Below are 13,504 nucleotides of genomic sequence, written 5' to 3' on the forward strand. Positions count from 1 at the left end.
CTGAGTCATGTCCGACTCTTTTCAACCCCATGGACTGTACCCACCAGGCTCCTCTGTCCGTGGGATTTCCCAGGCAAGAATACTGGAGTGGGTTGCCATTTCCTTCTCCAATGGATATTCCCTACCCAGAGACAAAACCCAGGACAGGGGGATTCTTTACCACTGTAAAGCCATGGTTAGGAGTTATCTTAAAATAAGTCATGCTCTCTAAGTATATTCTTCTAAAGCTTGGTGATTATTACTTTGAAGTTAACATTTTTAATAAAAATGCCACTGTTTTTTGAAATACAACTCATTGTTCACATACAGGATAAGGCAATGAGGTTTTTTGTTTTAGTTTTAAGAGGTAAACTTTTTATTTTATGACAATGTATAATTTACAGAGAACGTGGAAAAGTAATGCAGAGATCCCCAGATAGCCTATAGTGTTTCCTATAATGTTAATATCATACGTTAACCAATGTTGTTACATTACTATTAACTAAAGTCTGTGTTTTATTCAGATTTCCTCTATTTTTATCCAAGGGAGTGAAGTATTTATTCCCAAAATAAGAGCATAAGATCAAACCTGGAAAATGAACTAAAGAAATACAAACATCTGGGTCAAATGCCTTCTGTCACTAGATTTTCTCATTTAACCACAATTCAGTAAGGCTTCTAAGCCTGAGTTGTGTATTGAGCCTAAACCTAGTTGTGCAGAAGTCCTGCAAATCTGCTGGGCCATCAAGGGTTGTTTTTGCTTGAGGCTCACAAAGGCTTTGACCACTGGTCACAATTATGTTAGCTCTAAAGCTGTTTACTATCATTAGAATTAAGGACTCCCCAAGTGGCTCAGCGGTAAAGAATCTGCCTGTCAGTGCAGGAAACTTGAGTTCAATCCCTGGATAGGGAAGGTCCCTTGGAGAAGGAAATGGCAACCCACTCCAGTATTCTTGCTTGGAGAATCTCACGGACAGAGGAAGCTAGTGGGCTACAGTCCATGGGGTCACAAAAAGAGTTGGAAACAACTGAGGGACTGAGCACACAGGCATCACTAGAATTAAGGTACCAGTATTGGATAAACTATCAGTATTAGAAAAATTCTCTCATGTTTCAAGCTATGGAGGAAAAGCAAAGACCTGGAGTAAGATAGGCAGCCCCTGCCCTTGATTATCTCAGCCGTGAGAAAGTCTACTCATGGTAACTTAGTTTATGTATTTTTTCTCACTCCTTTGACATCTTTCTCAGTCCCAGACTGCCAGTTAGCTCAGTAACTACTAGTTCCTTCCAGGCATCCTAAAAGGTCTTTGTTCTTTTTAATCATTTTAGTTCAGTTTGAACATCAGCCAATGTCTGACAACAACAACAAAAAATTTAACAGAAGTACAAAATAAACTCCCTGCTGAGAGCAAATTCTTCTCTTTTCTTCCTCAGATTTTCTAAGTATCAGAAAATCTTTTTTAAAAGTCGAATACTGAGTTTTCAGTGAATGATTATGGCCCAGCAAATTCCATCTCTGGCATTTGCACAACCGTAGTTAGTTGTTGGTATCTAGTCGGGAGTTCATCTACTACTGAGCAGATTAGATTTTAAAAGTTGTTAATAAGTCCATTTGTACATAAGTCTATAGTGAGGGTACCTAGTAACCATTGTACATGCAGTTCAGTTCAGTTCAGTCACTCAGTCGTGTCCAACTCTTCGTGCATACAGTGGAGCCCACCTTCCTGGGTTCAAATCCCAACTCTGCTATTTATTACCTGCAACCTGGCGATACAAACTCTCTGTGCCTCAGTTTTTTTCCTGTTTAAGATGGAGGGGAGGGAATGATAATATCTCCTTGATATGAGAATTAAATTCATTCATACATGTACCTGAGACAAAAAGTATTCAAAAATCATCCATACCGTTAGGAAGCTATACAAACTTAAATTTCTCCAGAGAATTGTAGATATTGATGGCTTCAGTTCCAACTCTTTTAGACCTCTTAAAAAGATGTTATTTTATCTTTATGTTCACTGCATATAAAATTTATAAGAGACTAGGTCTTCAACAACTATGGACATTTTCATAAATTTCTCTAAGTTAGGATACTTATGTCTGAACAATGAAAGTATTCTTTTCATAAAATTCATGGCTATAATATCAAAGTGGTATTTGGATACTACAGGTTTTTAGCTCACTCTTTTTGTTTTGCTTTGCCTTTCAAAAAAGCAAAACCCAGCAAATGCAGCTTAAGTCATGACTGACAGCAAAACTATAATGGCTACAGGTGACTGCCAACAGCACCTGTTGGTGGCAGAGCTTATATGCATAGCTTTTTATCCCCTAAATTAATGTTTAAAGGTCATACACAGAGGATGTTTTTACTAAAATAAAGAGATGAAAAATACATATTCATCTAAAAAAATATTTAGACTCTGTGTATCAGTGTCCAGAGGAGTCCATGGCATAGATGTACAATAAGTAGCTTTTGTTGAATGAGTGAATGACAGGTACTTTGGTGAATACTGTTTGTACATCATCTCTTAAAGCAAACAAAGAGTAGGATAATTATCTGCTCTCTGTACATAAGGAAGGGTCTTCCTCGGTGGTGCAGTGGTAAAGAATCTGCCTGCAATGAAGAAGACATAGGTTCGATCCCTGTGCTGGAAAGATTCCCTGGAGGAGAAAATGGAAAAGCACTCCAGTATTCTTGCCTGGAAAATTCCATGGACAGAGAGGCATAACAGGCTATAGTCGATGGGGTTGCAAAAAAGTCGGACATGACTGAGCACAAACACACATAGATAAGGAAACCCAAACTCAGGCTGGTTAGATAAACACCCAGCTATCCAATTCTCAAAGCTTCCTCCTCCACAACTCCATACAATAGGGTGAAAAGGTAATCATTCATCTGAGGTGTTGTGCTGAAAACCCGAGAGATGGACAAAGGTCAGACTGCAGAAGTCACCTGAGTGGAACTCTGAAAGATAATTCCAGGAGCCGCCCCCCAGTTCATCAAGGAGAAACACAAGACACCACATCTGAGCTGAAGAGGAAGACCCCGAGTGTGCCAGCTAGTCCAAGATGAGATCTGGAAGGACCGATAGGAGAGAGGGGAGCCTGGCAGACTCCCAAGATTCACTTGTAGAGGGACAATTCTTTCCATTGGGTTTGTTTTTTCATTAATTAATGGCTTCTTCATTTTCCTGATAATAGAAATAGATTCTCATTTTTTTTAATTTCAGGCTAGTCAGACATTTTTAAAATGTAAAAATACTCCTTAATCCCACCACATGGATTTAATATTGTGCCATATAAGCTTCCAGAATTTTTTTTCCTCTGTGTGATTATATACACTTTTTTTAATGCACAAAGCAGGACCCCTTTTGAAAGCCTGAGGCTGCACCCTACAGACCTGCCCCTGTTTGTCGTAATAGCACAACAAATGTTGAAACCTGATTTCTGACACTTAGTTTCACTGTTCATTTATAAAATGAGAAGATCACCATAGTCTATCACCCCTGCTTTTATTTAAAACAAAAGTACCCATATCCTTTGGGCTTTAGGGGATTTAGGGGATGTTTTCTCTTTCAAAATTAAGGTGCACTATTGGCTTCCCTGGTGGTGCAGAGGATAAAGCGTCTGCCTGCAATGTGGAAGACCTGGGTTCAATCCCTGGGTTGGGAAGAATCCCTGGAGAAGGAAATGGCAACCCACTCCAGCATTCTTGCCTGGAGAATCCCATGGACGGAGGAGCTTGGTGGGCTACAGTCCACGGGTCGCAAAGAGTCGGACACGACTGAGCGACTTCACTTTCACTTTCATTCTTACAACAGTCCTATCCTGCTGATATCGACATAGAAATGATAAAAAAGTGAAGCTAAACAATGACTGCTTATCATTTCAAATTATCTTTTTATATACTCACCTGAAAACAGAAGCCCATGACTTATTAAAGGCATGCTGATAGAGCCCCAGTGTAAAATTTTAGCTGTTGGAGAGCCATCTGGTCTTCATCTCTGAGTATAGGGCTTTATATAGTATTCAGTATAAACCACACCAGTCTCTGTATAAGTAAATTGTGATTTTTTTTCCCCTTTGTTGAAATAAACATGCTTATTGTTTTTCTCTGGCTGTCCTCTTTAATTACAGTGTTTTGTTGAACCACAACAGGTGGCCCTTATAAATGTGTTATCATGCCCAGGGGAGGAATGGTAAAGCCAGTCAAGGAAGCCAACCAGCTCTAGCAAGAAGGCAGTTCCAGGAGCAGCACATTGACCTAAGAGAACAAGAGGTGAGCAACCTGTTGTATATGACATCTGATTTCCAAAAGGTGGAACACTTTCTACATTCAGACTGTTCCATCCACATCCAGCTGACTTGTACCTTTCAGTTGGTGTAAAATAATAATGTAGTGGTGAGCATCAACAGAGCCAAGCAGCACAACAGTAGCAAGAGTGGTCAATATTCAGCAGATGTTGGCTATGATGATGGTGATGAACTAATTTTCCTCCTCTTGTTTTCACTGGGTGTCATATGTACCCAGTACTACAGAGAACACAAAGAAAAAGTTCCTGATGTGTACTGAGCATTGTCAAATATTGGGTCAAGTCCTTTACTTACATTGAATGATTTAATCCTGACAACAACTCTACACAAATTCTTAAGCTTTTGTTATCCCCATTTTTCAGATAAGAAAACAGATTTAGATGAAATTTTTCCAGTGTCACAACACCTGAATAGTCCCTTTCTCTAGAGAAAAAAAGAAAAGGGTGCATATATATTTGTTGAGTACCTCACTAGCTACATACTTACCTAACGTAACATATGGCAACCAAATATATTCTCATCTAAACCTTTATGATAGCCAATGTTGGCGAGGGTGTGCAGAGTCACTCTCATACAATAGCTAATAACTATCAAAAACATGTCTATGTTTTTAAACCCAAACAGCTTTGATGATAGGAATATACCTTACATGTTTATTGGAGCAAATGTGTCATGATGAAAGTACCAGGAAATCTTTACAATCTCTACATTGTTCATAATATCAAAAGGTGATACCAAAATAAAAGACTTTTTATATGGAACTAAGGGCTTCCCTAGTGGCTCAGCTGGTAAAAAATCCACCTGCAATGTGGGAGACCTGTGTTCGATCCCTGGGTTAGGAAGACCCCCTGGAGAAAGGAACAGCTACCCACTCCAGTAACCTGGCCTGGAGAATTCCATGGACTGTATAGTCCATTGGAGAAGGAAATGGCAACCCACTCCAGTACTCTTGCCTAGAGAATCCTGTGGACAGAGGAGCCTGGTGGGCTGCTGTCCATGGGGTCACACAGAGTCAGACACGACTGAAGCGACGTCGCATGTATGCATGCATTGAAGAAGAAAATGGCAACCCACTCTAGTATTCTTGCCTGGAGAATCCCAGGGACAGAGGAGCCTGGTTGGCTGCCGTCTATGGGGTCACACAGAGTCAGACATGACTGAAGCGACTTAGCAGCAGCAGCAGTATAGTCCATGGGGTCAAAAAAGAGTCCAACATGACTGAGCAACTTTCACTTTATGAAACTAAGCAAAGTATACTATACAAATAATAAAATACCATATAGCCTTTTAAAAAATGTGGTAGATAGACAAAAGTATCCAAGACATATATTTTGACTGGAATTGCAATCATATATCAGCTCTAAGTTCAAAGGACAGAAAAATCTATATGAACAGACACAACCAAGATTGCCCGTGAAGGAAAATGAAACTTGATTAGTGTCTCAAATTAAAAAATAGAATGATTTTGGCCAGGTGAGGAAAAGAGGGACCAGTGACGGCTGTTTTATAGTGGAAAGAACCTTAATTTTAGAGTTAAAAGTCCTGGTTTTGGAGTGCAAATCATCTCCGGTCTGAATCAGGGTGTCCCAGAGCTTGTACATGAAAGTACCAAGATTTGCTGAGAAAAGATGCATTCCCCAGGAGAATACAAGGTGGCTACTGGGAAGAGAAATTTCTTCAGAGGTCTCAAGTTTCCTACCTTTGACTTTGGCTAATGGACATTATGTTCTTTCACTGAAACTGACAAATTAAGAATGTTGGACCAAATTGAAGAGAGCTGGTACAGCATATCAGATTCAGTGTGCAATTTCTTTTTTCTTTCTTAGAGACATGGTTTATCAATGACACAAGCTCCCATAATTATATGGACAAAAATAATGGAAAGTGAAAACTAAGAATTAAGAGTTGTATTAGCAGCTAGTGGAACTTATTTGGCAAAGCTCGTGATTCTTATTTCTTTTTACTTGCTTATACATGTTTTTACAAGGTGACTAATTTTTTAAGAAGTGAATGTTGATGGTAGGAGGCCTATATACTCCTTAGGAAGGGCCAATAATTTGCTGGTTTATATTCGGATTCTGTATAAAATATCATTTGAAAAATAAATTCATGCCTCAAAAAGAAAAGGATTAAAAATCACAGCTTTAGGTACCAGTTAATCATCTTTAGGCAAGATATCTACACCGTGAGGAGTTAACAATAGTCATTTATGACTCTGAAAGAGCTTCACGCCCCCCTCACCAGATGTAACTGAGATTGAAAAGTACATAGTGCAGATTTACAACAACCAATGAACCATTGTTACTAATAAACACAATTTACTGGTAAAGAACTGTCTTAAGTAAACATTCTTACTAAAATGAAAAATAGCCTCATTAAGTCTACATCTAGGAGAGAAGCCTGGGGAAATAGAATGAACAGAGAGCACTGGGAAGAGAACGGGCTCTAGAATCAGCCAGGTTTGAGTATGACCAGCTATGGGACCTTAGTCCAGTTACATAAACATTCAACACAATTTTTTCAACCACAAGCCATGGAAAACAATCATCACTTCATGGGTCTATTATAAGCATTTTCCTTAATATATACATGTATATATATGGTGCCTGAGACAGGAATTATGGTGCCATTAAAAAAAAACATATAATGGTTACTATCAGACAAGTCACTTAATTTTGAGCCTAGTTTTCTTATTTAGAAAAAGAAATAATGGTTCCTATGGGAGAATGGGTATGAAAAGAATTTCTGAGCTTTACAATTCTCTAAAGATTTAAGTTTAATATCAATAATCAGAAGAAATTATATAAAGACATGAGGCATTAACTAATACATGGATTATATAAAACTGTATGACTTTATCCCTGAAAATATGGTAAACTAAATAACATAAACTTTCCCAACAAAAACCCTTAAAATTGCTGTATTAGATATGGCAGGCCTCTCAAATGTATGGCTGAACTTGCATGGAAATAAGGGAATTCCCCAGGGAGTGTTCAAGATAAGAGTGTTCTGAGGATAATTTTCATTCTCTTTACCCATGGAAAAACATGAGAACAGGACACAGTTTCTTGAAACTCACAAGGTTTAAAATATAAATATATAAATTATAAAAGAATGAATCCAAGACCTCTGCATAAAATCAGGAACATTGAAATATTCTCAGTGAAAGGGAACAAAGAAAATATCTGCCCACCGACAAAGGGTGCATAGAATAGTACTTGATATATTCTCTAGGACTCTTTGGAAAAAAGTGTCCTCTGAAAATTCACAACCCCAACCTGCCCTCATATGGGTTAGAGGTTCATGTTTACACTATCTGTATAGTCTCAGAAACCCCCAAGAGAAGAAAGGAACATAAGATGACCCCAGGGTATGAACAAAATAAAATTTTAGCAATTGCCAAAATAAATCATTCTGGAGGGGCAGATATACAACACAGCTTCCACAGGCATCCTATAGACAAAGCCAAGTTGAACATGAGTTCAAAAGTAAAAACTATAAACAGCATGAGTGACAAAGCCACCATGAGCAAGAGTCAGCAAAAACAAAAAGAGCTCAGTCCGATTCCTAAGAATTCAGATAATGCAATTATTGGTTAAATTATAAAAATGTGTTTATAAATTAATAAATTAAGGATGTTAAACATTTAAAACATGAAAAAATAAGATAGCTATCAAGAAGTAAGCAATTTTCGAAAAATTTAACTCCTAGAAGGGAAAAATGGTGTGATTAAATATTTTTTTAATTTTTAAAAGTTTTTAAATTAATTAATTTTAATTAGAGGATAATTACTTTATAATATTGTGATAGTTTTTGCCATACATTAACATGAATCAGCCACAGGCATACATGTGTCCCCCATCTTGAACCCCCACCCACCTCCCTCCCCATCCCATTCCTCAGGGTTGTCCCTGTGCACCAGATTTGAATGCCCCGTTTCGTGTATCAAACTTGGACTGGTAATCTATTTCACATATGGTAATATACATGTTTTAATGCTATTCTCCCAAATCATCCCACCCTCACCTTCCACAGAGTCCAAAAGTCTATTTTTTATATCTGTGTCTCTTTTGCTGTCTCTCATGTAGGGTCATCATTACCATTTTTCTAAATTCCATATATATGCATTAATATACTGTATTGATGTTTTTCTTTCTGACTTCATTCTGTATAATAGGCTCCAGTTTTATCCAACTCATGGCAAACAGATGAGGAAACAGTGGAAACAGTGAGAGACTTTATTTTGGGGGGGCTCCAAAATCACTGCAGATGGTGATTGCAGCCATGAAATTAAAAGATGCTTACTCCTTGGAAGGAAAGTTATGACCAGCCTAGACAGCATATTAAAAAGCAGAGACGTTACTTTGTCAACAAAGTTCCGTCTAGTCAAGGCTATGGTTTTTCCAGTAGTCATTTATGGATGTGAGAGTCGGACTATAAAGAAAGCTGAGCACAGAAGAATTGATGCTTTGGAACTGTGGTATTAGAGAAGACTCTTGAGAGTCCCTTGGACTGCAAGGAGATCCAACCAGTCCATCCTAAAGGAGATCAGTCCTGAGTGTTCTTTGGAAGGACTGATGTTGAAGCTGAAACTCCAATACTTTGGCCATCTGATGCGAAGAGCTGACTCATTTGAGAAGACCCTGATGCTGGGAAAGATTGAAGGCAGGAGGAGAAGGGGACGACAGAGGATGAGATGGTTGGATGGCATCTTAATGGACATGAGTTTGGGTGGACTCTGGGAGTTGGTGATGGACAGGGAGGCCTGGCATGCTGCGGTTCATGGGTTGCAAAGAGTTGGATGTGACTGAGCGACTGAGCTGAACCGAACTTAGCCACCTCATTAGAACTGATTCAAATGCGTTCTTTCTAATAACTGAGTAATATTCCATTGTGTATATGTACCACAGTTTTCTTATCCATTTGTCAGCCAATGGACATCTAGGTTGGTTCCATGTCCTAGCTATTGTAAATAGTGCTGTGATGAACATTGGGGTACACGTGTCTCTTTCAATCGTGGCTTCCTCCGTGTGTATGCCCAGCAGTGGGATTGCTGTGTCATATGGGAGTTCTATTTCCAGTTTTTTAAGGAATTTCCACAGGGTTCTTCACAGTGGCTGTACTAGTTTGCCTTCCCACCAACAGTGTAAGAGGGTTCCCTTTTCTCCACACCCTCTCCAGAATTTATTGTTTGTAGACTTTTTGACAGCAACCATTCTGACTGGTGTGAAATTTTTCCTCATTGTGGTTTTGATTTACATTTCTCTGATAATGAATGATGTTGAGCATCTTTTCATGTGTTTGTTAGCCATCTGTATGTCTTCTTTGGAGAAATGTCCATTTAGTTCATTGGGCCATTTTTTGATTGGGTCATTTATTTTTCTGAAATTGAGCTGCATGAGCTGCTTGTATATTTTGGAGATTAATTCTTTGTCAATTGCTTCATTCGCTATTATTTTCTCCCATTCTGAAGGGTATCTTTTCACCTTGCTTATAGTTTCCTTCACTGTGCAAAAGCTTTTAAGTTTAATTAGATCCCATTTGTTTATTTTTGCTTTTATTTCCATTACTCTGCAAGGTGGGTCATAGAGGATTCTGCCTCAATTTATGTCAGAGAGTGTTTTCCTCTAGGAGTTTTATAGTTTCTGGTCTTACATTTAGATCTTTAATCCATTTTGAGTTTATTTTTGTGTATGGTATTAGAAAGTGTTCTAGTTTCATTCTTTTACAGGTGGCTGACCAGTTTTCCCAGCACCACTTGTTAAAGAGATTATCTTTTCTCCATTGTATATTCTGCCTCCTTTGGCAAAGATAAGGTGTCCATAGGTGTGTGGGTTTATCTGTCAGTACCATATTGTCTTGACGAGTGTAGCTTTGTAGTATAGTCTGAATTCAGGCATGTTGATTCCTCCAGTTCCATCCTTCTTTCTCAAGATTGCTTTTGGCTATTTGAGGTTTTTTTGTATTCATACAAATATCCATACAGATTGTGAAATTATTTGTTCCAGTGCTGTGAAAAATACCGTTGGTACCTTGATAGGGATTGCGTTGAATCTAAAGATTGCTTTGGGTAGTATACTCATTTTCACTATATTGATTCTTCTGATCCATGAACTTGGTATATTTCTCCATCTATTTGTGTCATTTTTGATTGCTTTCATCAGTGTTTTATAGTTTTCTATATATAGGTCTTTTGTTTCATTAGGTAGATTTATTCCTAAGTATTTTATTCTTTTCATCACAATGGTGAATGGAATTGCTTCCTTAAATTCTCTTTCTGTTTTTTCATTGTTAGTGTATAGGAATGCAAGGGATTTCTGTGTATTAATTTTATATTTTATATTTTACTACATTCATTGATTAGCTCTAGTAATTTTCTAGTGAAATCTTTAGGGTTTTCCATGTAGAGGATCATGTCATCTGCAAACAGTGACAGTTTTATTTCTTCTTTTCCAATCTGGATTCCTTTTATTTCTTTTTCTTCTCTGAATGATGTAGCTAAAACATCCAAAACTATGTTGAATAGTAGTGGTAAGAGTGGGCATCCTTGTCTTGTTCCTGACTTTAGGAGAAATGCTTTCAGTGTTTCACCATTGAGGATAATGTTTGCTGTGGGTTTATCATATACGGCTTTTATTACATTGAGGTATGTTACTTCTATGCCTGCTTTCTGGAGGGTTTTTTATCACAAAAAGATGCTGAATTTTGTCAAAGTCTTTCTCTGCATCTATTGAGATAATCATATGGGTTTTACCTTTCAATTTATTAATGTGGTTTATTGCATTGATTGATTTGTGAATATTGAAGAATCCTTGCATCCCTGGGATAAAGCCCACTTTGTCATGATTATGATCTTTTTAATATGTTGTTGAATTCTGTTTGCTAGAATTTTATTAAGGATTTTTACATCTATGTTCATCAGTGATATTGGCCTGTAGTTTTCTTTTTGTGTGGCATCTTTGACTTCCCTGGTGGCTCAGATGGTAAAGTGTCTGTCTACAATGCAGGAGACCCAGGTTCAATCCCTGGTTTGGGAAGATCCCTTGGAGAAGGAAATGGCAATCCACTCCAGTACTATTGCCTGGAAAATGCCATGGACAGAGGAGCCTGGTAGGCTACAGTCCATGGGGTCGCAAAGAGTTGGACTCGACTGAGTGACTTCATGTTCACGTTTGGTTTTGGTATTGGAGTGATAGAGGCCTCATAGAATGGGTTTGGCAATTTAGCTTCCTTTGCAATTTTCTGGAAGAGTTTGAGTAGGATAGGTTTTAGCTCTTCTCTAAATTTTTGGTAGAATTTACCTGTGAAGCCATCTGGTCCTGGGCTTTTGTTTATTGGAAGGTTTTTTTATTACAATTTCGATTTCCGTGCTTGTGGTGGTGTGATCAAATTTAAAGCTAAAATAAAGAGCAGATTAAATACATCTGTGGGAAAAATAAGTCAACCAAAATAGAGCTGAAGAAAAAAAGTCCATAATTCAAAACAGAGAAAGAGCTTAAAAATATGAAAGAGAAGGAAAATGTCATAATACTAGAATGTGAAGGTTTGGAATGTGTCTGATAAGAGAAGGACAGGGAGAAAGGGGACGACAATATCTAATAGATAATGGCCAAGGATTTTTCCCTGTTGAAAAGCAAGAATCCTCTGATTCTGGATACGAAAGAGTACCAAAGAGGAGAGAGAAAAATTGCTTTATAAATTTTACTTAGGTTTCATTGTTTTGGGCATGAGAGCCCTATACAGCTAAGTCATAATGAGAAATAAAAGTTGTTATTCTTTAAAAATTGAACTTCAAGTATTAGCAAGGTTGCAACATGGAAAGATTTATGGAGAAAGAAAGACCTTTTCACCATCCTTCAAAGCACACATATCAGCAGCCATATATTCTTCCAACTCTGTTTTCATTCATTCATTCATTCAACATATAAGCCATTGAGGCCCTAATCAGTGCCAAGCACTGTTTTAGGAACTGAAAACATACGAGTGAACAAAGCAGACAAAGTCCCTGCTTTCACAAAGCTTTTATTGTTTTCTACTCTTTGAAAGAGACAGTAAATAAGTAAATGCAGAAGACAAATTTAGACAGCAGCAAGTGCACTAAAGACAACAAAACGGTATAAAAAATGGAGTTCCAAGGGTTGAGGAGCTGGTGATATGCTGCTTTGGTTGCAATGTTGAGGGAAATTTCCCCCAAGGAGGTAAAGATAGGCTGAGGTGTGAACTCTGAAAAGGAGTTGGCAGTTTCTGGAAGAGGAGACAGCAAGCTTGAAGGCTTAAGGCTTCAATAAACCTGTTTCTGTTTAAGGAACAAGAAGCCCAGATGACTGCATCTCAGAGCTCAGGGACATGTGAGTGATATGAGCTCAGGGAGAGGCAGGGACCGTTCATGCAGCTTTGCAGGCCATGCAATAGGTCTATATGTTACTCACTGTGCTATTGGAAGCCATCCGTGTATTTTTTAAGCAGTGAGTGGTGGAACCTGATTTAAGTTTGTAGATGATACTTTAGCAGCTTAGTGGAGTGGGGCAAAAGAGAAACCAAGGATCAATCCTTACTGGAGTTTCAACCTTCATTGGAGTCATTTAGCAGAGATGGTCGCAAAAAGTCAGACGTGACTGAGCGACTAAATAGAGTCCAGCACAGCGAAATGGTGGAAGTTGGGTCAGGGTGGCAGCAGCGAAGTTGGGGAGAAGCAGACAGATTTAGGTTATATCTTGGAGGTAGACACAACTCAACTTGCTGATTGATTGAATACAGGGAGAGAGGAAATGAGAGGAACCAAAAATAATGCCTTGATTCTCAAGATTTGGGGCTTATTCATTTTAGTGCTTTCAATCTTTCCCTGCCTTCAGTATTTCAGGGTCTTTTCCAATGAGTCAGTTCTTCACATCAGGTGGCCAAAGTATTGGAGCTTCAGCTTCAGCATCAGGCTTTCCAATGAGTATTCAGGGTTGCTTTCCTTTAGGATTGACTAGTTTGATCTCCATGCTGTCCAAAAGTGAAAGTGAAAGTGAAGTTACTCAGTTGTGTCTGACTCTTTGCAGCCCCATGGACTGTAGCCTACCAGGCTCTTCCGTCCATGGGATTTTCCAGGCAAGAATATTGGAGTGGGTTGCCTTTCCTTCTCCAGGAGATCTTTCCAACACAGGGATTGAACCCAGGTCTCCCGCATTGTAGGCAGATGCTTTACTGTCTGAGCCACCAGGGAAGTCCT

General features: G+C 38.5%; 1 non-coding gene across 1 annotated transcript; it reads left to right on the forward strand.

Moving 5' to 3' along the window:
- Positions 1-11,255: 11,255 nt before the first annotated feature.
- TRNAC-ACA (transfer RNA cysteine (anticodon ACA)) lies at positions 11,256-11,327 on the forward strand. The gene has a single exon. It is a non-coding gene; the product is annotated as a tRNA-Cys (tRNA).
- The last annotated feature ends 2,177 nt before the right edge of the window (positions 11,328-13,504 follow it).

Source organism: Ovis aries, chromosome 12, assembly GCF_016772045.2.
Source record: "Ovis aries strain OAR_USU_Benz2616 breed Rambouillet chromosome 12, ARS-UI_Ramb_v3.0, whole genome shotgun sequence".
NCBI classification, from domain to species: Eukaryota; Metazoa; Chordata; class Mammalia; order Artiodactyla; family Bovidae; genus Ovis; species Ovis aries.